The sequence below is a fragment of the Capra hircus genome, chromosome 7 (assembly GCF_001704415.2).
Source record: "Capra hircus breed San Clemente chromosome 7, ASM170441v1, whole genome shotgun sequence".
NCBI classification, from domain to species: Eukaryota; Metazoa; Chordata; class Mammalia; order Artiodactyla; family Bovidae; genus Capra; species Capra hircus.
This window is the reverse complement of record NC_030814.1, coordinates 41,806,923-41,834,318: the sequence shown is the minus strand read 5'-3', so window position 1 is coordinate 41,834,318 and position 27,396 is coordinate 41,806,923. Positions and strand designations below refer to the sequence as shown.

Sequence of the window (27,396 nt, the reverse complement as noted above, 5' to 3'; positions counted from 1 at the left end):
TAAAAATCAGAGCCTGCCAGTTGTCAACATAAACACCTAGAACTGTGGCATTGATGTAGCAAAAATGTCATAAATTATATGGCTATTGATTTTCTTCTCCTGGTGTCTTCATGGTATACTCAGTATCATTGCTTCTTCTAACTGCTAAAATACCATCCTCCTCCCAAAGAAAGCATTTAATGCCTTGTATTTCCAGAACCCTGAGAAAACAAATTTGTCTATAATGGAAAAATCACACTCACCTCCATTTTTCTATCGGGTAAATAAAAACCTGTACACACCATGATTTGAAACTTTGGGGACCCTAAGCAATATCACATTCGGAGTCACTTTATTTAAAAAAAAAAAAAAGGTGGGGGGGCGGCAATCATGAAATGCTTGCATGTTAAGTCCTCTAAGTCCCAGTTTAGATGTGCTGATTCTAAGTTGTATTCAGGTATTCTTGACAGCCTTGGTAACTGAGGTAGAAGTGTTTTTTTCTATCTTCCCAATGAGAATTCTTGATGGAAAACAAGATTCATGAGGTCTGAAGAGAATGTACAATTCGAAGAATTATGTTTCATGTTTTGAAGAGACCTCTGCAATGATCAGCAAGTTTGAGCCAATTTAGTATAAAAAATTAGGACTCTGTGACAGAGGTTGACTTTTCACAGTCGACCTAGCATGACTCTACCAGTGTCCCTGACTCATAGGAATGCCATGGGAAACTGACTGAAAAATTCAGCAGCTGATTCAGAGGACTCTGACACGGTATTTTGTCACTGTCTTCTACAGTCAAGACCATAAAACCTTAGATTCTGGATCCAGGGCTTAGTGATAGTCATCTACAATGTACACATTGTCGTCTGCTTGGATAGGCTTCAGAGCTGCATTTTTCAAAGCTCCAATGCGAGAATCTTTCAATGGAATCATACTGTAGAAAGAATAACATGAGTAAGAAAAAAGAAGATCACTTCTCAAGTATGAGCAGCATATTTGTTTACGTTCATTCAAGCCTGAGTATTTGCATTTCTCAGAGCCCCATTCAAACATCCTATGAAATGAATAGAAGCTTCCAGAATTGTGAATATGAAGTTACAGGAAATTATTTTTAATAAGGAGGTAGAAAGTCGCACCTTTTGGTTTCAAAAATCTCACACTGGTCTCTTTCAAGACACTCGTACAATAGAACACAAAAAATTTATAGTCTAACCAGACAAATACCACACATCAAATTGAAGTATTAAACCAGGATGCACAGTCTCAAAGATGGCCAGGAAATGGTTTGGCTGGTGTTTTTCTACCCGAGGACTGTGACCCTTTAGTGAATGGTATTTAGTGGTATGTATCCTGTATTTAAGATAAATATATATAAGTATACAAAATATCAGAGCATATCAGATGTAGCAAAATACTATTGCTTCACCTAAGCATGTTCTAGATCCCAGAGTCAAAAATCACACCCTGCCTTAACAGTCAAAATTAGAAGCCATGGGTTAGGTGAGTTTTATGACATGAATGCTCACACATCAAGTGTACACAAAGGTCATTTGTGGAGTTTTGATATCAATGCTTTTTTACAGGTTGTCTGTAGGCACTATTTTTATTACCTAAGCCTGCCCAGAAATGATATGAAATGCACTGAATCTTCACTCAGCTCTGATCTTTAAACAGATTAGTCATACATGTGTGGAAACAGGTTAGGGGTCAGTAGCTCACAATGAGTTAACGTGATATAGCTGCCCCAAAAATAACATCATGAGGAAATAGACCTTTTTGGTTTTGTTTTGTTTGCTTTTCTATATTATACAGAATCTTCTACAATAAATATTTTCTTTTCTAATTCGGTGATTAAAACTGAAACTTTAAAAAAGCAAACATTGAAAGAACAAAAATGAACTAAAAGGATGTGATCATGTGTGGTTTTCTGTCTGCAGGGAGTACTTTTTTATTTTCCACTCTTGGAAGCTGACATCAAAACTCCTAAAAGTCTGGTTTAGGACTCTAAGAGACCTGCTGTGTGATGTGACCTTGGATGTCACTTAACATCTCTAAACCTGTTTTCTAATTAGTAAACTGAGAATACTACTACTGCCTGTCTCACAGGTTTATTGCTGTGAAGGGCATGTCTCAATAATAAAATCCACCATCTATGGAACACTTGCAATATGCTGGAGATTATTCAAGGCGTATTTTGTGGACTGGCTCATGTGATTAACTCAGATATAGGAAAGATTGGGTACAAACATCCAATGAAAGAGAACTAAGAATAATGGATGGCAGTTAAAGAGGGACAAATTCAGAATCAAAGAAAGACTTGGCTTAAAGCCCAAGCTGGACCAGATGAAGCAGTTTATTTTGTTGGAAGTAGGTAGTGGTTTCCTACCTTTACAGATGCTTGGGAAAATGACCCCAGGGATGCATACAAAGATTTAATTTTTTATTGGGTGAAGGGGTAATTTTGCAAAAACTGTAAATTGAAATGCCTGTGAGGCCAGACAACTAATGTAAATGAACAGAGCAGGCTGGGTATGGAATAATAGGGGATGGTGGGAACCGTGGGGAGCTGGAGGCATGTCCCTAGCCCTGCCTTTGCGGTCTTCAGCTTGGAGGTGTCTTCCTCCAGATTTTTGCAGAGCTGCCTTCTGCTTCTTTGGGGCTCACTCACATAGCCTACTGCCCTGCTCCAGTACTCCCTGTGGTATTTCTCTGGACGTTCTATAGGGGCCTGCTTATTCATGTATATGTTTTCTGTCTGTTCTGCTCATCTTTACGGAATATAATAGAGATTCAATAGACATGCAATAAACAAAACACTGAATGAAATCAAATAACAAACTAAACAACGCATTCAAATGATCCCTGAAACAATATCTGCAATTTAGTTCTCTTGCTCTAAGAGATAAGGTTTGAAGTGTTATCTCTGTAGCAGTTATGACACAATTCCAGGGAAATATAGAGATGCTTGGAAAAGGAAATGGCAACCCACTCCAGTATTCTTGCCTGGAGAATCCCAGGGAAGGAGGAGCCTGGTGGGTTGCCATCTATGGGGTCGCACAGAGTCAGACACAACCGAAGCGACTTAGAGGCGGCAGCAGCAGCAGCATAGAGATGCTAAAATTATCACTGAAAGATTGAACAGCAATGGAGGTGCTCTATATACTAGATTTTCCAGGATCCAGAGTATAAAATGGAGAACTGGAATGAAAAGAGGAGAGAGACAGAGAAATTTTCCTTATGTTTACTAGAGGAAGAACATCAAAAGGCCTATTAACACAAACCATTTCAAACTTACCGTAGTAGCTCCGCCTTGCTACCCAGGCAAAAATATCCTAAATTGAGGGAAAAATGAAGAGAAAATTAAACATGCAAGCCAAAGAGTTCATGAGATTTTTTTTCCAAACCAGTATATTATTATGATTATTACTTTAATATGAGCAAAATCAGTGTAGCTTTCAGAGTCTAAACAATAATTGATTTTGAAGAAAGAATATTTTTAAAAAGAAGGAGATAAAAAATCAATCTGGACCCTAATCTGATAACTCCAGGTAACTTCTCTTAAATCTCTAGGAGACAAGTAAGCCCCTTGGTATAGTGTATGTTGTGATTCATAAGTTTACTGTATTGACCTACATGCCCTAGCTTACTTTAATGCCATTATATTCAATGAAAAAAAAAAAACCCTGAATATTGCACTTCTCCCATAGAAGACAGCTTTTACACACACATACTCACACAGCTGGTAGAAGGAGACTAGGAGGTGTTGGATGACTGTCGTGTGAAACCCTTTGTTCTTCTCATAGCTCTGAAATGATGTACCCTCCTAATGTCTCTTGTGCTTCTTCTATTAAGTGGGTATTATAAAACCATCAACAGTTTTACCCCCAATAGGAATAAAAATTTGTTATTGAGGGAATGGGAAAAGAACAAAATGGGAGGGAACAAATCTTGTATTTTACAGTGGCTTTTGACTTCCAAATCTCAACTTTACACAAGCAGTGCTTATTTCTCCATATTTAATTTCACCTATGGAGAATTTAAGTATCATGTTTATGGAACAATAAATTTGAGATAAATAAAAAATTTAAAAAAGAACAAGGTAAGAACCAAGGACGTTATTTGAAACTGATATCTTATAGAATGTACAGCTACATGCATTTGGTGAAAGAATACTCCTGCGGGCTCAAGAATATTTCTGAATATTTTAGTCCTGAGGTGACTTACTTCTCCTAATCCAGAAAACCACAAACATGACCAACAGTGCCAAAATAGTAACCGAGATTCCAATGTAGACTCCCTTGTTGGTGCTCATCCATGTTTCTTGTGCCAGCACCACAACCTACAGAAACATCAGCAGATCAAACACAAAACAGAAAAATAAAACAATCTTGTTAGAGTTATAGGCAGAAAACATTTCAGAAAATAATATACCCAGACGCGTTATGGTTTACTGGCCTCTGGCTAGTTCTGGATCATGAGGGGTAATACCAAATGATGTAGAGTTAAAGCCTTATGATGTAATTCTAAGATAACTCAAAATTCAAAGTGTATTTGGGATTGGTGAAATGTTTACTTCTTACTTGCAGTGGTATTTAGAGAAGGGTACAGATTTGTTAAAACTCACACTGTATGCTTCAAATGAATGTGCTTTATTATTATAATTTTACATATTACAAAAAAATAAGCTCTTTGCATAAATAATCCTCTTATTTACTTATAAAAAACAATTTTGGTTCTTATGTAAGTTGCCATGGTTTTGCTATTTGAATGTGCTCAGTTACTGAAACTGGCCATTAATTTAAATACTTTTTTTGAGCTAGAATTCAAGATTCTATATCTTTATAAATGGGCATGGAAGTAGCTGCTAAGATTCATGGCTCTGCTTAACAATTAAAATGCTGTGCAATTGGGAAAAAAATTCCTGATGTGAGAGATCATCAGTTCCTAGAGTAAACCCAAAATATACCAGGCTATCATGCTTGTCTCCTTTACATAGCTTAATTCTAATTCAAAAGATGTCCCACCACATAGGTATTTTAACAGAAAGGAAGTGGAAAATCAGAGAAAAAGATTAACTCTCAAGTCTCCTCCTGCATAAGAGTTTAATCTCTGGAGTCAGAATCCCAGATTAACTTTTATTTAGTTGCTCTGTGGCCCTAGCAAGTTATTTAGCCTCTTCAAACCTCTTTTTCTGTCAAATGCAGATTAAATAGGGTTCTTGGGAAAGGTACTTCAGGTACCTCCTGATAAACACTCTGAGGAATACAGAGGGGGGTGACCTAGCCTCTGAGCTGTCCTTGCCTAAACAGAAAACAGTCAGTGCCTTGGGAGGGAAAAGCTGTGTTATCACCTTACTTGTGGGAGGGAAAGCAGTTAGATGGAACACAGGGTTACAGGGAGCAGTCTTTGCTTGCTTTTTAAAAAACATTATGTTGCATAAAACTGGAAGTTCATTTTAGAGTGTGCAGCTCAGGATAAAGAAAGGAAAACAAAAATCAACCATAATTTCAATAGCCAGAAATAGTTACTATTACCATTTTTCATTACATACTCTTCCAGAATTTTATCTTTCTAGTACTTTTCTTAACAGACACAGTTACTGTATCCAATGTATACTGCAATATATACATCATTTAATTTTGTGTCTATAGCCTATGTATAATAAATTTTTTTTTCATTTTTGGCAATGCTACATGGCATGTGGATCTTAGTTCCCTAATCAGCCATCAAACCTCTACTTACTTCATCGGAGGCATGAAGTCTTAATCATTGGACTGTCAGGGAGGTCCCAATGCTATCTGAAAAGTTAGTTTTTTCATTTAACAATTGACACTGTCTTCTCATGACAGTAAGTACAATGCAGTGACAACATTTTCAATGGCAATAAATGGGCATGCTTAATTGATGTTATCAATCTCTTATTATTGAACATTTAGATTGTTTATAACATTTTCATGATTATAAACAGCAGCAATGTATATCTTGTTTTATACATCTTTATGTATATGTTCATTCTCCTCTTAAGATACAGCTCAAGAAGTTGACCTACTGTGTGGATATATATGCTCCTTGGTTTCAAGATGCCTGAAAGACACCTTGACATCTTCATGGTCAAGACACATAAATCCCATGATTGTGCTACCACCATTTGTGAACTTGCTTCTATATTGCTTACATTATATAGAAGAGATTAATTGCTACTGAATATACCTGTCCTGCGGGTAACTGAGGTCAAAAACAATCTTCTCATTCAGAGCGTTTGTTTCTTTTTTTTAAACTAGCATAAGTCTGACTGACATGACATTTACATGGTGGCAGTTCTGCTATTTAACAAGCACAACAAATTCAGCCCATATCCATCAGATCAATCAGTACCCATATCATCAGGGTGATTAATCTTTAATATCATTCCTATCTGGTAGTGTTCTCATATCACTAAGTTATGCAACATAAGGCCATTTGACCTCACATTAACCCCACTTCGCTTGAACTTGAATTTCTCTTACAATGTCCATGCTGCAATTTCTCATCACTTGTAATCAAGATTACTCTCATACCTGAATCTGTTCATGTTTTTTGCTTCTAAGGGTTATTTGCACATAGTGCAAGGAAAGTTGTTTCACCCAAGGGAGCCAAAAGCAAAAATCTCACTGATAAATTCTTCTAACTTACACACAAAGATGAGGCTTTGATGAACATCATAAGACTATAGTCCCTTGGATTTTCCCCAAGCCAACTGTGGGAAAAGTGCAAGAACAAGTTACAGAATCACAAAGTTGTTGAAGACTATAGGACCTTAATATGTCATCTTATGGGGAGGATTATATATAGATAGACTCAGCAGTGGCCTCAAAATCTTTCTATAGGAGGAAAATTGGATTGGAAAAGGATACTAGGGGGCCTATGTTTAAGGAACCACACTTTTATTGACATAATATTTTTGGTGGGGATGGCCCCCATTCCGCTGCATCAATTCAAGTCATGTTATTTCTCTAACAATGATCTAAGTCTTTCTTGTTATGTAATGTTAAGTCACTATGCCTGAATTAATTCACTCTTTTTTTCTTATTTTCTGGTTGGGAGAAATTCTGTCTTGGGTGTATATGTGTGTCTAGAGTAAAATATCACTTTTCAGGTATTTCTAACAAAGTAGTGCATCTATATAGACTTTTTAAATTAATTAAACTATCTCTATGTAAGAGTCAAATTCTTTTCCTCCTTTATTTTTTAAATTAGAAAGAATCAATCTTTTGACTAGTCTGACAATAATAATCTCTAAATGTAACTTGATTCCAGAAGAGACATATAAGTGAACCAGGCTAATAAAATAGGAAGGAATATGCTTACAGTTTGATTGTTATGCCAATGGGGATCTGGAGACTGGGTCACAGTGCCATTTCCCTCTGCTCAAAAAGAAAGAAAATTAATAAGAATTACAGAAAGATATTGAACTTTCCTGCAAACACCAAATATATTCACACTGCCTTCTGGTAATGAAGGGAAAGTTGAATAATCATATGGCCTAATGCTGTAGGCATCCCAAGAATAATACCAAGTTAATAACATCTGTTACTTTAAGTAGTAAGGTTGTATTTCTTAACCATTTTGTCATGGACCATTTGAAGATGAACCTTTTTTTTTCTCCCTATGGGGGTGAAAAATGCATGCTCACAGAAAATTTACTGACAATTTAGACAAGTCAGAGTGACCCATTCTCAGAACTAGGTTAAAAATTACCACTTACAGATAAATAATCAATACTTTCATGGCAGCTCAGAAACTTCCAAAGACTGCTCAGAGGTCATTACACATCCAAAGAACAGAACCACTCTGTTCAAAATGAACATTACATTGGTTTTACAATCAAAATGTGAGTGAAATGCACTAAGATATCTCAACAGGTGCATCCAACTCCTATATTATATGCTAGTGTGCCCAGATACTGATCTAAATGTGCTTTAGAAAATATGTTACAACACTCCCAAGCCCAGTGTACCTTATACTACCTAAACTCCCAATATAAAAGGATACTATGCCTTAAAAGTTTTCAATGTCTAAATTTTAATAGTGTTTTGAAATATCTCTTTTGTCCCACAGAACATATACTGTTGGCCCTTCTCAGCAACTATAGGTCAAATACAGGACTCTCTCTTTACTGAGTATCTATTATATACAAGTATTTTACATCCTTATACCAACTTTCTTAATCTGAAATTTTAGATGAGGTGCTAAAATGGTTGAAGTTTCCAACTCTACTAAAGGACAAGAGCCTCAGCTCATAACAACTGCACACGTTACGTTTCCATTCAGTGAAAATACTTCAGGTCTCAGAGATTCACATGCTACTGACAGAGCTATAAAACCATCATTTTCTAATGGTAGTAAAAATGAAGTAACCATACTCCCCCTAAGTTTCACACTTTACACTACTGTATCTACAAATTAAACATTCCTACACTGCTTCAAGAGACAAAGACAGTGTCTACCGTGTCTCTAGTCTCTGTGTATGATTTATGTTATAACCTTAAATCGTTAAGCCATGAATGAGTGATGTTGTAAAAAAAAAAAATAGCAAGGACTTGAGTCAGATGAAACTTGACTTCAGTGCTGACATGTCACTTACCAATGTGACCTCGATCAATGTTCTTTACATACACATTACATATATATGCATGTAAATGTATGTATTTACATTTCCAGCTGGGGTAACCTTGAACTACAAGCTATTGATAGCACCCGTCTCATAAAGTTATCATTTTAGATGATGCATGTAAGGTGTTTAACACCATATTAAACAAATATCAGATATCACAATTATGTTGTTATATAACAAAGAGCAATGGGGAAGGGACACCATGCAACGGATTTTCCAAATATCATGTCCTTCATTCCTTACAAACATGTAGTGAGGAATGAAACAACTCGCCCATGGGCGTGCAGCTTGAAACTGCCATTGGTGGGCAGTTGAATTGGAAGTTGTTTGTCTCCAAAGTAGAACTAAATGTCCTCCTCAGTCTGGCAATGGCAAGAAATAAACCTGCCTTGAAAGAATTAAATGAGATAATGCAAAACAATTTGCAGGCACATGCATCTGGAAAGGTAGGTGCAGGCCCTGCGAAAACCAAGATTCCTTCTGGACTAACATTCTTTGATTTGTGAGGCTTTAACCCACTGAAGTGTGACTCGGGCATGGTGAGGATTTGGCTGAAGGGCCTCAGAGATGCTGCCAAGACGGCAGCAGTCAGGGAAGTTGTGGGGACACAGCTGCTCCAATGTCTGTTCCATGCTGGCAAGTCTACTTGACCAGGTTTTAGTGACATATTTTAAAGAACAATTTCTCATTTTCTACTTTGTTCTTCCTCTTAGCCTAAAAGTGTGGGGTGCAGTTGCTCCAACTGCTCTTACCTGTATTTTTATCTGCTTTCTCTTTGTTTCTGTGCCAAGAAACAGTTCACACCAAGGATTCCACTTTCAAAACCAAATATCACTATTAGCTAATTTCAATTAAATTGGTCCCTCTCTGAGTCCCACTGCATGTCCATTTTCAGTTAAGAGCTTCCTTGAATGATTGGCAAAGTAGGCTACCCTGGGTGTTTGCTACAGAATAGCACCTCCTGAGCATGATGAATCATACACACAAGTTTTCAAAATCATACAAAATCTGACCTTGTTTGGATGCTTCACAGGCACATGGACAAATAAACCAGTTCTGCATTACAAAGGAGTTCACATGTAGCACTCTCCAAATTTACCACCATGATTAACAGAGTTAGCTGGGAAAGATGACAATTCAATATCATCTTTCTCCATTACAGGAAAAACAGACTAATCTTATATCTCAAAAGAATATGGACTTTCCAAAACTAGGGCGAACCGGGAGACTTTTGGAGTAGAATAGCACAATCCTAGTAAGCCGTGCCTCTTTGGTTCTGGTGTCCATGTTCTCAACCAAACTCAAAAGTGTCCATGTGAAATGAAAGCTCAGCAAGGCAGCAGGGGAGCCTCCTGGCTCTGTGTAGTTTCTGGTGCTTAGAGGTGACCAGTTTGGTCTGGACCAGTTTCGATTTAATTGTTTTAAGGCTCTGTCCAGGGAAGTAGGCCTAGAAATAAGTTTAAAGACCAGGCTGATTCATTTTATTTAGAGAAATGTGGATACGCATGTGGATGGTCCCAAATCATACTACCTGCCTATGTCACACAAATGTACATATTTCTGGACATTCTAAGTAACAGTCATAGTTGCCATTCTATCACTTACCTTGTAACTGTGTCCCCAGATCTTTATCTCAAATAATGCTTGTAAGATTAAGTAATATTTCCTCCATTTGCCAAAGGATAAAAACAGATTCTAAGAGGGTAATAAGACATTTGTTCAAGTTGCATAGCTGAGTGGAATAGCCATTGTTGGCATTCAAGTCACGCTTGTCTTTTTTCAGAATATGCGCTCTGAACAATGTGCTAATATTTATCAAAATTTGAATGCTCCCAGGTGTTCAGGAAAGAAACTGAAGTTACCTGTTGAACAAGAGTGCCATGGTGAGCTGGTTATGTTTGTTTCATACAGGGTAGCAGGCTGGGTTTCTGCTGTCTGAGTTGGAGAAGATAAAGTAGCTATAGGAATAACAAGAACGGAAAAATAGCATTTAATTAGTGGAGGAAAATTTACACCCCCAGCAGAAAGAACAAACAAAACTAAATCAGAAATTACCCTTTGACTCTTTCTTAGAAATGTATTAATAGATGTCCTTGAGGTATGGACATCTTACCCTGCTGTGTAGGCATTTCATTATCATGAATAAATCTGATTTAGATAATGATCTGAGAGCCTAACAACAGAATTATTCCACTTTTTATACTTCTGTTGTTGTTCTGCCCCATGACTTCAGCATGCCATGCTTCCCTGTCCTTCTCTGTCTCCTGGAGTTTGCTCAAACTCATGTCCATTGAGTCAGCAATACTGTCTACCCATCTCATTATCTGCCACCTTCTTCTCCTTTTGCCTTCAGTCTTTCCCAGCATCAGGGTCTTTTCCAAGGAGTCAGCTGTTTTCATAAGGTGGGCAAAGTATTGGAGCTTCAGCTTTAGCATCAGTCCTGCGGTGGTCATAAGAATTAAGGGCCTTAATACTTATATAAAGCAGTTAGCATGTTTCCTGACACAGCATACAGAGTAAGCATTAGCTTCACTGAAATCTTATCCTCAAGTGTTGGGTTAGGCTTCAGAATGGATTAAATGATCTCTATTCAGATTTTCCTCATAATTCTATGTTAAACTGGGCCGAATGCACCATCCTTCTAAGATCTCCATGACCAGCGGTCTGGCTTATTATTATTTTTTTTTTTTGCTATTAATGATTCCTTTGAGAAGCTAATAAAAACCATAGGTCCCTCTCACTCTTAAAATGCTTAAAGATACAAAAGATGAATATAAGAGGGTACAAGTGGTTCACAGATTCTGTTTTGGAAACCTGTTAAGAATCCCTACCCTAGATTGTACATCTGCATTAACACAGTGCCCTGGATGGTGTGTATCCTTACTTTAAAAACTTCTGCACTTAGCAGTACTTTTGCTTACCTGGCTGGACGTCCTTTTTGGGTGCTGGCATTGGAAGACCAGAAGTAGAGGACCTCGCTGTCACTGGAGCAGTGGGGACTGTCATGGTTGGAGTAATGGTGTTGACTGTTGTTGGCATAACAGTGGTGGTGGTTGTTGGAGCCATGGTGACCATTGTGGTTGGAGTAGTGGTGGCAGTTGTCTTTCTTGCAGTGGTTCTTCTTGGAGTAGAGGTGGCAGTTGTCTTTCTTGTAGTGGTTCTTCCAGGAGTAGTGGTGGCATTTGTCTGTCTTGTAGTGGGTGTTCTTGGAGTAGTGGTGGCAGTTGTCTTTCTTGCAGTGGTTCTTCTTGGAGTAGAGGTGGTAGTTGTCTTTCTTGTAGTGGTGGTTCTTCCAGGAGTAGTGGTGGTGGTTGTCTTTCTTTTAGTGGGTGTTCTTGGAGTAGAGGTGGTAGTTGTCTTTCTTGCAGTGGTTCTTCTTGGAGTAGAGGTGGTAGTTGTCTTTCTTGTAGTGGTGGTTCTTCCAGGAGTAGTGGTGGTGGTTGTCTTTCTTTTAGTGGGTGTTCTTAGAGTAGAGGTGGTAGTTGTCTTTCTTGTAGTGGGTGTTCTTGGAGTAGTGGTGGCGGTTGTCTTTCTTGTAGTGGTTCTTCTTGAAGTAGTGGTGGCAGTTGTCTTTCTTGTAGTGGTTCTTCTTGGAGTAGAGGTGGTAGTTGTCTTTCTTGTAGTGGGTGTTCTTGGAGTAGTGGTGGTGGTTGTCTTTCTTGTAGTGGTTCTTCTTGGAGTAGTGGTGGCAGTTGTCTTTCTTGTAGTGGGTGTTCCTGGAGTAGTGGTGGCAGTTGTCTTTCTTGTAGTGGTTCTTCTTGGAGTAGAGGTGGTAGTTGTCTTTCTTGTAGTGGGTGTTCTTGGAGTAGTGGTGGTGGTTGTCTTTCTTGTAGTGGTTCTTCTTGGAGTAGTGGTGGCAGTTGTCTTTCTTGTAGTGGTTCTTCTTGGAGTAGAGGTGGTAGTTGTCTTTCTTGTAGTGGTTCTTCTTGGAGTAGTGGTGGTGGTTGTCTTTCTTGTAGTGGTGGTTCTTCCAGGAGTAGTAGTGGCAGTTGTCTTTCTTGTAGTGGGTGTCCTTGGAGTAGTGGTGGCTGTTGTCTGTCTTGTAGTGGTTCTTCTTGGAGTAGAGGTGGTAGTTGTCTTTCTTGTAGTGGTTCTTCCAGGAGTAGTGGTGGCAGTTGTCTCTCTTGTAGTGGTACTTCTTGGAGTAGTGGTGGCACGTGTCTTTCTTGTAGTGATTCTTCTTTGAGTAGTGATAGCAGTTGTTTCTCTTGTCGTGGTTCTTCTTCGATTAGGGGTGGTAGTTGTTCTTCTTGTAGTGGTTCTCCTTGGAGTTCTTCTTGTAGTGGTTCTCCTTGGAGTCCTTCTTGTAGTGGTTCTTCTTGGAGACCTTCTTAGAGTGGTTCTCCTTGGAGTCCTTCTTGTAGTGGTTCTTCTTGGAGATCTTCTTAGAGTGGTTCTTCTTGGAGACCTTCTTAGAGTGGTTCTCCTTGGAGACCTTCTTAGAGTGGTTCTCCTTGGAGACCTTCTTAGAGTGGTTCTCCTTGGAGACCTTCTTAGAGTGGTTCTCCTTGGAGTCCTTCTTGGAGTGGTTCTTCTTGGAGTAGTGGTGGTGGTTGTTGGAGTAGTGGTGGTTGTTGTTGTAGGTGGAGCTAGAAATCAACATGAAAGCAGGGAGTCATCAAGCAGCAGGAAACAAGAGACTCGTGCTGGGCCTGTGCACCAACACAACCAAGGAGACTGTCCCTGGCAGAACTCAGCACTTATCTCCCAGGAACTCCAAGTTCTTGTCATTGGTCAACTAGAATCTGTAACTGAGGAGGGAGTGAACACATGGTCACAACAAGGCAACAGCGGCATTTAAAGGATGATATTTTGGGAGGTGTTGCTATTAAAAAATGACACATGGGATTTGTGTTGAAGCACTTTGTAAAGACTAGTCATACATATCAGATTCACATATCTTCATAAATATCTGTGAGGGAGGGAAAAGTATCTAGAGCCTGAAGCTGTCCTTTTCCTCTCAGCACTACATGACTAGAACCAAAATAGTAATTCCCAAGAACCAGAATATTGACCAAATAAATAGCATTCACTTCTGTCACTTCTAAGGGTACCCTCCCAACATATCTGCATCCTAAATGTGGATTAATTCACATCATTAACATACGCTGGATAACACAGATGCCATATGCTACCTGGGAAACCCTGAAAACAGTCATAGATAGTATATACATGAATGGATGGGGCTGTGTTCTAATAAACCTTTATTCATTAAAAAAAAAAAACTGTTGGGAGCTTCTTTTATAATCTGATCTGGTCCTATGGCTACAGTTTGCTGACCTGGGTCTAACAGTGTAGTTAAAGATGATGAAGAACAGTGCAGACTCAATCCCCTCCCTTCAGTTTAAAATGAAACCTAAGAAAAAGAGGAAGCAAGAAAAACATCTGATCAAAGGAGTCTATGTCTGACGCAGGATACAGCATGCTTCAGGCTGGTGCATGGGGATGACCCACAGAGATGTTATGGGGAGGGGTGTGGGAGGGGGGTTCATGTTTGGGAACACATGCAAGAATTAAAGATTTTTTTTTTTAAGTTAAAAAATATATATGATTAATCCCTGAAAAAAAAAAAAAAGGAGTATAGCAAGGAGGCAATTTAATCAGCTTGTTACACTAATGTGTCTTGCTCAGCAATAAATATTTCCTAAGGAAGAAGCTAGGACACTATGGCTAGGAAAAGCTGCTGAGGAAGAGCCCTAAGAGGGGTTGAAAGTAAGCTCATTCTGTGAAAAGTTCAAGAAAACTTAAAGTAAAGTATCGGGTTGGAGGCAGAGAGCCACTTTGGCTCAGTTACGAACCTGTTTTCCACTGGACAGAGCAGTGACTTTGCAAATATTCATCTATTAAAGAATTTATAAGCACTATAAATGTCCGCTATTCATTTCTTTCTTCCTCCGGGCCAATCATATAATTTCGAAACTCCAAAATAATCTCTTCTCCACACACAGCCTCATGCCACATGTGTATAGCTCCAGCATCTTTGGGCTTTCTTAAATTGCCTCCTAGATGTTTTCCCAGAGTCAGCTATTTTCTGTATCAGAATTAACTTTATTTTACTTGCCTTCATAAAATAAGCTAAGTGTCCTTGATGAAGTAGGAAAAATTATGAAATTGAAATATCAAGTTCATTTAAACTAAAAAAGAGAACTAGCTTATAAAGGCTCTAAGTATTGGGTTGTGTTTTCATTAGAAACTTTAGTGGGAAAATACTTACTATGCTAGAGCACTAGAAACCAGGAAATCCTTTAGAACCTGCTCCTTTCACCAAGTGGTAAGAAAAATTAAAATGTCTATATCAAGATAGAAAAACATAAACTTCCTAGACTTTTGGATTCCACACAATTCTTAAAAGCCAAAAGAAATAGTTATTGAGATGAAAATGTTCTCATATTGCAATAGGGTGATTTTAATTTTTAAACAAGCAATTTAGTGATATGATGTGAGTGAAAGTGAAAGCCACTCAGTTGTGTGCAACTCTTTGCGATGCCAGGGACTATAGAGTTCATGGGATTCTCCAGGCCATAATACTGGGCAGGGTAGCCATTCACTTCTCCAGGGGATCTTCCCAACTCAGGGATCAAATCCAGGCCTCCTGCATTGCAGGCTGATTCTTTACCAGCTGAGCCATGATATGGTGCGAATTGTGCTTCAAAAAAATCCAAGGGTACAGGGAGGGGATGAAACTATATAGACTCTTTCAATGTATATGCAACAAAATTGAGTTGACAGTTGTCTAAACCAAATGATACATCTATTTGACAGGACCATATATTATCTGTTTTATATGTGTGAAACTTTCTATGAGTCTTAAAATGTTAAAGGACATTTGAAAATTCTCCGAAGAAATGACCTCAGAGAAAAGGTCAGATTTTCAAGAAGAAGAAATTCAGCTCCATAAAAATACTCACTATATCTCAATGTGGAACAGTGAATGCTTTTTCATGAACCAACTAGTATTCCTGAAGCACTGCTTCAGGAGACAGTTTGCTGACTGGGAAGATCCTCTAGCCTATGGTCTTGAATCAAGGTTAGTCTTAACACTTCACTCTACACAAATACAAGGTATTCAGTTGAAGAGTTATTGAAAACAAGATCATAGGAAAGTTTTCTTTGCCTACTAAAGGAAAAGAAAGTTAGTATCCAACAGAAAACTCTTATTTCTGGGAACCCACAGGAAGTGATCAAAGAAGTAGGAAGACAAGCTCACCTGGATTGACCCTCAACTCTAGGGTGGTTTTTATGTCATTGATCCGCCTTCTCATCTCAATTCGGCAACAATACAAGCCAGTGTCAGACACGGCAGCATTGTTTATGGTCAAAGACACATCCCTTCTAGGAATATTTCCGTTTAGCTGATAACGTCCATCGCTCTGATAGGTGACTCTGTATCCATCAGTCCAGATGATGTTAGTTCCACAATGAGACCAAGGACATGCCCCTCGGCCCCAACACATTTTTGTGACTTCTCCATTATAGTAGCAGGGTAGAGTGACATTCTGACCTGCCACTCCAGTCACTTGAGGGTAAGCGGTTACACCATCTGTAAATAAAGAGAAACCAGAGCATGAGGTCTCAAAATTTTAACTTTAATATTATTTTCATTTTCTTCTTTATATAGCTTATGTTGTTTGAAATTATCTTGAGTTTTTAAGTTTAATATATGCATTTTTCTGTTAAATTATATACTTTAGCAGTATTATTATTAACCAGATATAACAATAACCTCAGATATGCAGATGACACCACCTTTATGGCAGAAAGTGAAGATGAACTAAAAAGCCTCTAGATGAAAGTGAAAGAGGAGAGTGAAAAAGTTGGCTTAAAGCTCAACATTCATAAAATGAAGATCATGGCATCCAGTCCCATCACTTCATGGCAGATAGATGGGGAAACAGTGGAAACAGTGTCAGACTTTATTTTTGGGGCTCCAAAATCACTGCAGATGGTGATTGGAGCCATGAAATTAAAAGATACTTACTCCTTGGAAGAAAAGTTATGACCAACCTAGACACCATATTCAAAAGCAGAGACATTACTTTGCAAACATAGGTCCATCTAGTCAAGGTTATGGTTTTCCCCGTGGTCATGTATGGATATGAGAGTTGGACTATGAATAAAGCTGAGTGCCAAAGAATTGATGCTTTTGTACTGTGGTGTTGGAGAAGACTCTTGAGAGTCCCTTGGACTGCAAGGAGGTCCAACCAGTCCATTCTGAAGGAGATCAGCCCTGGGTTTTCTTTGGAAGGAATGATGCTAAAGCTGAAATTCCAGTACTTTGGCCAACTTATGCAAAGAGCTGTGTCATTTGAAAAGACTCAGATGCTGGGAGGGATTGGGAGCAGGAGAAGGGGACGACAGAGGATGAGATGTCTGGATGGCATCACTGACTCTAAGGATGTGAGTCTGAGTAAACTCAGGAGTTGGTGATGGACAGGGAGGCCTGGTGTGCTGTGATTCATGGGGTCGCAAAGCATCGGACACAACTGAGAGACTGAACTGAACAGAACTGATATTTGAGGATGAAAGATCAGATAAATATTTTTCTGTATTCAGCATTACTTCCTAATAGGACAGATTTATGAGAGAAAGTATCAAGATAAAAAGCAGAAATATGTTCAGTCTTTTGGTGAATATGATTCAAGTTCTTCTCCAAAATGTTTGAAACAAATGACACTCCAGCAATGCATCAGTGTGTGTGCATTTTATCCTGTGTTTGACAGGTATCTGCTTACTAAACGTTAATACATACAGGTAGCTATTCCTCTCCCCTAGATTCAATTACTGTCTCAGGTGAAATCTGATTTTAAAACTGTGTTGCATTTATAATCTTGATTTTCAATTTTACTGCAATTTTTTAAATGGCTATCCAAAAAATTTCACCTCACAAACCTCTAAGTTAAAGAAAAAACAGCTAATATCCTACTTACAGCATCATTGGCTAGAAGGCAGAAGCCTAGTAAACTCTTTAGAAATCAGTTTTTAGAAAAAGGTTTTATAATACTCTCAGAAGGAACTGAGGCTTATAATGGGCTTTGCTGTTTTTGTTTAGTTGCTAAGTTATATTAGACTCTTGGCAACCCCACGGACTGTAGCCCACCAGAGTCCTCAGTTCATGGAATTTCCCAGGCAAGAATTCTGGAGTAGGTTGCCATTTCCTTCTCCAGGGGATCTTCCTGACTCTGGGATCAAACCCATGGCTCCTGCATTGGTAGGTCTTTAACAATGAGCCACCTGGGAAGCCCATCATGGGATTTAAGATCCATTAAAATAAAATTCAAGCAGGGATCCCTTCTTGTGAGTTGATGACTGTCCTGCAATGGAGCACTGTCCAGTTAGCCAGGTGAAACCAAAAAATTGGACAATATTCAATCAAATATTAAACTTTACCTCTTAAAAACAAACCGGCAGGAAAACTCTCTCCTGCAGCAGTGGTTTAAAAAACTGTATTGCCAAATGAAGTCTGAGTGGTCCTTAAAAGAAATCTGAGATTCAACAACCAGTCATAGTTAGAACTGGGCTGTAAGTCTGGGAAATGCTCTGGGAATAAAACACTCATTGTTATATAAAATAAGTCTAGTTTTTAATACTGGAATTCTGATTATATTTAATTTTACTTAATATCATTTTTGAACTATAAAGGTAATTTATGCTGATTATACAAATTGTTACAGAATATAATTTTAAAATGTACCTTTCCTCATATTCCTACCTCTATAGATTTTTTAAATTTAGGATTATGTCTATTCCTAAAAATTTCTCCTATCTCATAGAATGTTAAAATATGAGATAAATTAAATTATTTTATTTAAAAATTTAATTTTTTTGTTTATTGACCTAAAAAAAATTTTGGCCACATGGCACCGTATGTGGGATCTTAGTTCCCCAAACAGGGATAGAACTCATGATTCCTGCATTGGAAACAAAGTTTTAACCACTGGAAAACCAGGGAAGTTAAAATATTTTCTTCTTAAAAGAAAGAGTTACACATGGTTAAAAATATCAAAAAATACAAAATGGTACAATAAAGGACTTGTCTCCTTCCTACGCATCCCCATTTCTTCTTCCCACCCTCATCCATGGTTACTCTTTCTTACATACACTTGAGTCCATCTACCTACTATTTTTTTTTTAATTTAAACACAAATGGCAGCATAAGCTGTACTGTACTGTAGCATGCCTTATTCACCTACCCATAGATTTTTTAATTCTTAGAATTTAAGCAATTCCTTTGTCTTAAGTTTTCAGCTTGGTTCTTTGCTCACTAGTTGATCCCATTGCTGCTGCTGTTGCTGCTAAGTCGCTTCAGTCGTGTCCAACTCTGTGTGACCCCATAGACGGCAGCCCACCAGGCTCCCACATCCCTGGGATTCTCCAGGCAAGAATACTGGAGTGGGTTGCCATTTCCTTCTCCAATGCATGAAAGTGAAAAGTGAAAGTGAAGTATTCAGTCGTATCCGACTCTTTGCAACCCCATGGACTGCAGCCTACCAGGCTCCTCCATCCATGGGATTCTCCAGGCAAAGTACTAGAGTAGGGTGTCATTGCCTTCTCCCATTGCCTTTGACAAAGCGCCTCTCCACCATGCCCACACACCCCCTACACATCCCCTACTTCCTTGGGGTTCCAAAGCACAATCCACCTATTCACTTACCGGGCAGGAGAAGGAGGCCCAGGATGGCTACCCAAGGATGCATGATGCTATTGGCCTGAAGGAAAGAGAAAGCAGACTGCTTGGTGTGGCCCTCAATCAGATGGTATCAGAACAAGTCTTAATTCTCAGATTGCAGCTTCTCCTTTCACCCTTACAGGGTGAATCACATAAGCCTGCCTGCTGGAAGCAAGAACACACTTACAAAGGCTTCAGCTCTCTGTCTGCTCCAGGTGACTGAGAGCTCTGCCCCTTCCAACATACAGGCAAAGCTGTCCTCTGAAACAGTGCCTACTTACCCAGCTCCTTCCCTACACTTAGAGTCCAAACAGAGAAGGAAAGGGAGCAAACATGAAGGAAATGAGAGGAAGGCTTAGCAGGGAATGCCAGATCAAAGACCAGACTTCCCGCGGCAAAGGTACACTTATCCTTAGCCTTGAAGATGAGTCACCTGGCTTTCTGGCGAGAGGAGGGTACTTCTTCCCTTGTGGTCACAATGGCGAGTCCCCAGCCTTAGTCAAATTATCAAATGTCCACTGAGCTAAGAACTGAGAGCTGTGAGTTTCACTTATGGCTCAGGAGACTGCCTCTCAGATAGCTCTGAGGAACCACGCCCAAGAGGGGTGGAGAGATAAGCTTATATGTGATTTTGGAGAAGTACAATCAAACATCTCAGTAGAAGGTCCCCACTAGGTACAAGAAACAAATACCTCAATTAATGCCTTTGGCATTTTTCTAAGTACAGAAGATGAAACTTGGATTCATAAAAATTTCTCCTGTAAACATCTAACTATCTGAAGGCCTGTTTTACCAGTTTTCCCAGAGCACAGAGTACTTCATTTTGGATCACTGCACTGAATTCCTTTCAGGGTATATTGAGTATCAGTGACTACAATGGCTAGTGACTTAATTCTTACAGAACCAGATGGCTAGGGACACTCCTTAGCTGGCAGTGCCCCCTCATGGTTATAAATTCAATTATGATTTAGGAGGCAGTTCATGACCACTTTATCTCATAGTGCAGAGAATACCTTTTTCTCAGTCAGGCCAGTATTTTGATGATCTTCAGTGTGCTCTTACTGGACTAGGCACTGCTAATAGTAGCCAAAAGTCTTTGGACCACATGTCTTTCAAATCTGTTTTGGTCCAAGCAAAATCCCCTGTGTTGCTTCTTCCCATATGTAGAGCTACACTATTACAATCTTGAGTTCATAAATAAATATATACATGTATAGCTCTTAAACAACTATACCTGTTCAAGTTGCCTAGGCATCATTTTTATCAGAGGCTTAGTCACACATTTAGTAATGCAAGAAATCACAGTCTTGTAAAATAGGCCGAATACAAGTAACATAGCTAGTAGCATTAATAGGGTCATAAGTAAATATTTAAGCCAAGAGTTTCCATTAGGTGTGATCCAATATATTATCAGCTCATCTGACTCAATCTGTCCTGTGCAAATCACTATCTTAAAGGTAATGAAAAACTTGTATTGTTCACAAGGCATCCAGCCTAATTCCCTAGTGTTATTAGGCTGATAATCCTTAGTTTAACTGTTCCCAATGTAAGGGAGCTTTTAAACTTAAATGATTTAAATAATCTGGTGGGAGTCATATAAATCTACCCTGTAACTGAAGGAGGGTCCCTCCTAATAATCAGGAAGTTGTATTTGCTGACTGAAATTTATTTTTGAGCTTGAGTAAAATTAAAAGAAAATTCATATTATAGCCATGGACAGAGAAAGCACCATTGATTGGCCAAGTGAGGGAGTCCAATCTAGTAATATCAATACAATATCTGCTCAGACAGAACTATAGCTTTCTTCTGGAATAAATTTCCTAAGGGTCATCCAATTAGACCTGTGGAGAGGAGAAATCCACCAAGATAACCCAGAAGTACTAGATATAGGTAACTGATCATAAGCCTAACAATTAGATTAATTTTTAAACTCTGTGTAAGACTTACACCATGATAAAAAAAAAAAAACACATGGGTTTACGAAAAGTCCAAGAAATTATCAAAAATAATTATAATACATAATTATATCCATATTTCTATAATTATATGACATTATTATCTAATGTAACTATTATGCTGAAAACACTATAAGTAATCTAGGGATAGCTGTCCACTTCTGATGTTGTCTTCTCTTTATCTTGGTAGGAGTGAAGTTTCTCCGCTGTTTGAACTTTGTTTTAAGGTGAGTCTAAGGGCTCCAGTGCAAGAACTCTTTCTAAAAGTGGAAAATACAAATCCAAAAGTCAATTTCTTTCATTTGTTCTGTGCATGAGCTAATCAAGGTTATCTGACAAGCGTCCTTTGATGTAGGTTGGAGACAGTCCTTTGAATGATGCCTTCCCAAAATGCATAATCTTCTGGTTATAGGTCATGGGGCATCGAATATACAGTAATAAGCTTCAGAAACAAACACAGAGTGTCCTTTTAATAATTCAATTAAACTTTGTAATAATGTAACCTAACAACAGGGGTCTATCTCAGAAGTGAGTCTTGGGCAGTAAATACAGACCTAAATTAACAATACTAGAATTTAATATCCATATGTGTAATTTCTCTCTAAAATTATGCTGACTTCTATCAAATATAATCAAATTAAGAGTAATTTGTTTGCAAAAATAAGTCTGCTTTCAGTAAACTTGGCCTGATTACTTATATAAGTGTAATTGATCATACAGTCCTTTTAAAAATTGGTTTCGGTGGAACTTTTTATAAAGAATCTCAGATTGAATTTTTAAAAGGCTTCTTTCTCAAGGCGAGAAAAGTCATCCTAAGGGCATGCCATAAGATCCCACCTGTGATACCTAAAGATCTGAATTAATTTCTCTTTTCTCAGAGTTCCAAAGTGTCTTCAGATTCCTGTAACTGTCAGGAGGTGGACTTTCTCATTTACTTCATAAATCTGCTAGCAATCTAAGGGTTTACAATTTTAGATCAAGTAGAAAGAAAAGATACATGTTTCAATTTTTCTTACAAAGTTATCACAACCAAATTGCTGTAAGTAATAATTAGTTTAAGGGGAAAGGTTTCCTTATATCTGGAAAACAGATTAAAAAGAGTAATATTTCAGACCAAAAAAACCCATAAAATCTATATGCATGTTCATCCTTTCACTCAGTCCTACAGAACTAATTCTTGATCTTTTGTTAACAGTTTTATAAAGCTTTAAAAGCCTGCACTTGTCAAAAATCCTTTCTGTGAATTTTCTTGAAAACGAAGCATTTTTGCAAAGGCATCAGGATCAAACAATAACTGTCAATGAACAACAAAGATTTTTAAATACATGGTTAAAGATCCGATTGTGATGCAATTAAAAAAGAAACTTCTTTCCTGCTGTGACAGAACATTTTAAGATAATCATCAGAATTAAGACTAATAACATTTTATTATGACATACCAGATTCTTAGGAATTCCAATAATTTCCAGAGTATCTAAAACATTTCTGGCCCACCCCCATACAATGTAGCCTGAGGATGTTTATCACCATCCATTTGAAATGCTTCCCATGTAGTTTGAAGTGAAAATGAAATCGCTCAGTCGTATCCGACTCTTTGTGAACCCCCTGGACGGTAGCCCACCAGCCTTCTCCATCTTTGGGATTCTCCGGGCAAGAATACTGCAGTGGGTTGTCATTTCCTTCTCCAGGGGATCTTCCTGACCCAGGAATCAAACTCAGGTCACCCACATTGCAGGCAGACACTTTAACCTCTGAGCCACCTGGGAAGCCTTCCACATGCAGTTTAACATAGGATATAAGCCTAGTTGTGGATGTGACTGGTGATAGAAGCAAGGTTCAATGCTGTAAAGAGCAATATTGCATAGGAACCTGGAATGTTAGGTCCATGAATCAAAGCAAATCCGAAGATGTCAAACAGGAGATGGCAAGGGTGAATGCTGACATTCTAAGAATAAGTTCAGTTCACTTCAGTCGCTCAGTCGTGTCCGACTCTTTGCGTTGAATTGCAGCACACCAGGCCTCCCTGTTCACCACCAACCCCTGGAGTTCACCCAAACTCATGTCCATTGAGTTGGTGATGCCATCCAGCCATCTCATCCTCTGTTGTCCCCTTACCTCCTGCCCCAATCCCTCCCAGCATCAGAGTCTTTTCCAATGAGTCAACTCTTCGCATGACGTGGCCAAAGTACTGGAATTTCAGCTTTAGCATCATTCCTCCCAAAGAACACCCAAGGCTGATCTCCTTTAGAATGGACTGGTTGGATCTCCTTGCAGTCCAAGGGACTCTCAAGAGTCTTCTCCAACACCACAATTCAAAAGCATCAATTCTTTGGCGCTCAGCTTTCTTCACAGTCCAACTCTCACATTCATACATGACCACAGGAAAAACCATAGCCTTGACTAGACAGACCTTTGTTGGCAAAGTAATGTCTTTGCTTCTCAATATGCTATCTAGGTTGGTCATAACTTTCCTTCCAACGAGTAAGCATTCTTTTAATTCCATGGCTGCAATCACCATCTGCAGTGATTTTGGAGCCCAAAAAAATAAAGTCTGAAAATGTTTCCACTTTTCCCCATCTATTTCCCATGAAGTGATGGGACCAGATGCCATGATCTTCATTTTCTGAATGTTGAGCTTTAAGCCAACTTTTTCACTCTCCTCTTTCACTCTCATCAAGAGCTTTTTAGTTCCTTTTCACTTTCTGCCATAAAGGTGGTGTCATCTAAGTATCTGAGGTTATTGATATTTCTCCCAGCAATCTTGATTCCAGCTTGTGTTTCTTCCAGTCCAGCGTTTCTCATGATGTACTCTGCATATAAGCTCAATAAGCAGGGTGATAATATACAGCCTTGATGTACTCCTTTTCCTATTTGGAACCAGTCTGTTGTTCCATGCCCAGTTCTACCTGTTGCTTCCTGACCTGCATATAGGTTTCGCAAGAAGCCGGTCAGGTGGTCTGGTATTCCCATCTCTTTCAGAATTTTCCACAGTTTATTGTGACCCACACAGTCAAAGGCTTTGGCACAGTCAATAAGGCAGAAATAGATGTTTTTCTGGAACTCTCTTGCTTTTTCAATGATCCAGCGGACGTTGGCAATTTGATCTCTGGTTCCTCTGCCTTTTCTAAAACCAGCTTGAACATCAGGAAGTTCACGGTTCACGAATTGCTGAAGCCTGACTTGGAGAATTTTGAGCATTACTTTACTAGTATGTGAGATGAGTGCAATTGTGTGGTAGTTTGAGCATTCTTTGGCATTGTCTTTCTTTGGGATTATACCCTCCAAATCCACCCAAGCTGTTGCAAATGGCAACACTGTGCGCGTATATATACACATGGTAACTTCTTTATCCTATCATGTTTATGGACAATTAGGTTGATTTCTGATCTTGGCAAACGTAAATAAAGCTGCTATGAATATTGGGGTGCATATATCTTTTTGAATTATTGCTTTTTCATGGGGGGGGATATATAACCAGGAGTGGAATTGCTAGGTCATACCATAGTCCCATTTTTAGTTTTCTTATGAAACTGCATACTGTTTTCCACTAAGGCTGCACTAATTTACATTCCCACCAACAGTGTACAAGGGTTCTCTTTTCCCCATATCCTTGCCAACATTTGGTTTTATATTCTTTTTTATGAAAGCCATTCTGACAGGTGTCAGGTGATACCTCATTGTGGTTTTGACGTTTCGATTTGCATTTCCCTGAAGAGAAGCAATGTCAAACATGTGCCTGTTGGCCATCTGCATGACCCCTTTGGAAAAATGTCTACTCAGGTCTTCTGTCCATCTTGTAGCATGGTTGTTCTTTTGATGTTGAGTTGTATGAACTGTTTATATATTTTGGATATTAGCCCTTTATTAGTCATATCATTTGCAAATAATTTCTACATCTCATTATGATGCCTTTTGGTTTTGTGATGGCTTCCTTTGTTGTGCAAAAGCTTTTAAGTTTAATTAGTTCCCATTTATTTTTGTTTTTATTTCTCTTGCTTTAAAAGGAGCAGATGCAAGAAAACATAGCTACTTTTTTTTTTTTTTTAATGTACAGGTTTTCTAATTCAACATGTATTCTCTTCCTTGCTGACTGCAACATGGGAGGACCCAATCTCCAGACCCTCTGGTCACTGCATCCTGTTGCCAACCAGGCCATTGGGTGTGACCTGAGACCTCAACACTCCCAGCTGCCTGAGCAAACTAAGCAGGAGTCCATTATTTCCCTAAAAAATGAGCAATGGCCCCCAGATGTTCCCTTGATGCAAGGGGCCAGCATGCTGTTGGGGAGCCAGAGTGAAGCCTCTGAAAGTTAGGGGTGGGTCAGGGAATGGGGAGCAGGGTGGTCATGACTACTCCTGGGACCTTTACAGCTGAGAGCTCAGCCTGAGGCAGGGCTGGTGGGGGATGGTGAGGGGGAATAAATGAGATAAACTTATACTCATGACCAGGAGGCCCAGGCCCCAATAGCTCCCAGAGGCACAGCCCCGAGGACAGAACAGGAAGTCACTTGGGCCCTGGGTGGAGTCATCCTGCAACCCGTCCATAGGATGCATCCCGGGCCTCTCTCTGGGTGAGGTCGATGTGTCACTCCAACTTTAGCCATGGACAGCATGTGTTGAATCAAGAGGATGGTGGTTGTGGGTGTGTAGCAGTGAGCATAGGGGTGCTGAAACATAGCAGGTGGGGGGTGATGGCCCAGACAGACTTTAGCTCATCATGAACCCTGGGCATTCACTCTCCTCACCTGGGCCACCAGTGTGGCCCCCGTCCTCAGACTCTGCCCAGGAAGCCATGCACAGCTGAACCCTCCAAGTCCGTGGGCCTAGCCCTGGCATTGGCAACCTGGTCTCTCCCTCCCAGAAGGTCCAGCCTCACCTCCAGAGCCTTAAGTAAGGTGAAGTCACTCAGTCGTGTCCAATCTTTGTGACCTATGAGGCTATGAGGCTCCTCTGTCCATGCAATTTTCCAGACAATAGTACTAGAGTGGATTGCCATTTCCTCCTCCAGGGGATCTTCCCAACCAAAGGATCAAACCCGGTTCTCCCGCATTGTAGACAGACACTTTACCATCTGAGCCACCAGAGAAGACACCTTATTGTCCCAAGAAGGCCCCTGGTCACACCTGGTTTCCCCAACCCCATGGCAAGCAATTCTGGGAATGGAGGGTGCTTCATGCATCATCTCATCCACACCAATTAAGAACTAGGACCCTGGCAGGCTCCAACAGGGTTAGTGCCAAGGGGACCAGGACTGGACACATGGCCCCTAGCACAGGGCACCTGGCACAGTTGGGACCAGGCCTCTTCTACAGATCTCCCAGCTCTGGCTGCTAAATAAGGGCCAGCCCCAAATTCACTCAAGTCCCCCTGGTCAGATGGTCATACGCCAATGACTCAGCTACTCAGGGGTACAGTGTCTACTACTTGCTCCAGCTTGCTCCACAGCAGCTGCCACCAGGTCTGCTTATCCTTCTCCAGGGCTGTGTCGGGGTCTCGCTCTTGTACTTGGTGATGTAAGATTCAATCTCATGCAGGACACTCATGCTATTGAATTGACTCAGGTCCAAGGTGAGATATGCACTGTGTCCTGGTAGCTGATGGCAGGCCATCTTGGTGATGTAGGCATAGTAAATCTTCACCTAGCTCTAGAAGCTAAGGATATCCTCGGTGTAGAGCAGCTTCTGGGAGGAAAAGTCCTTGCCCAGCTTGTGTTCAGATGTGGACCAGGAGTCCATGAAGGCCTAGGCCACCACTGACAGGTAGGCGTCAGTACTGCTGCTCTTGTAGATGTTGAATAGGACCTGTCGGTTCTTGATCATGTTCAACCAGGAGCACGGGAGCAGGCAGTTTTTCTTCCAGGTGTGATGCATATCTGCATCGTGTATCTGGTGCCGAGCGGCCTGCTCGTCCAGTAAATCAAACATGTACTTGATGGCTAGCAGCAGGACTGAGCCCCAGTGATGCTGAAGATGGTTTGGAACAGGGCATCCATGAACTTCTGTAGCATGCCCTGGATGGCCGGAAGCCGCATCAGGAAGTTCTCGAACACTGTCTTGCTGCCCCAGTCGTCACTCACCTGTTCCAGGTGGTCATGGTTGTTGACCAGGAACACTGCTACTTTTTATATCAAAGAGTGCTCTGCCC

At 39.7% G+C, this 27,396-nt stretch overlaps 1 long non-coding RNA gene across 1 annotated transcript; it reads right to left on the bottom strand.

Annotated features, from left to right (window-relative positions):
* LOC106502348 lies at window positions 549-4,247 on the bottom strand. Its single transcript, XR_001295904.2, has 3 exons — window positions 4,204-4,247; window positions 3,275-3,311; window positions 549-913 (listed from the first exon to the last, which is right to left on the bottom strand). It is a non-coding gene; the product is annotated as an uncharacterized LOC106502348 (long non-coding RNA).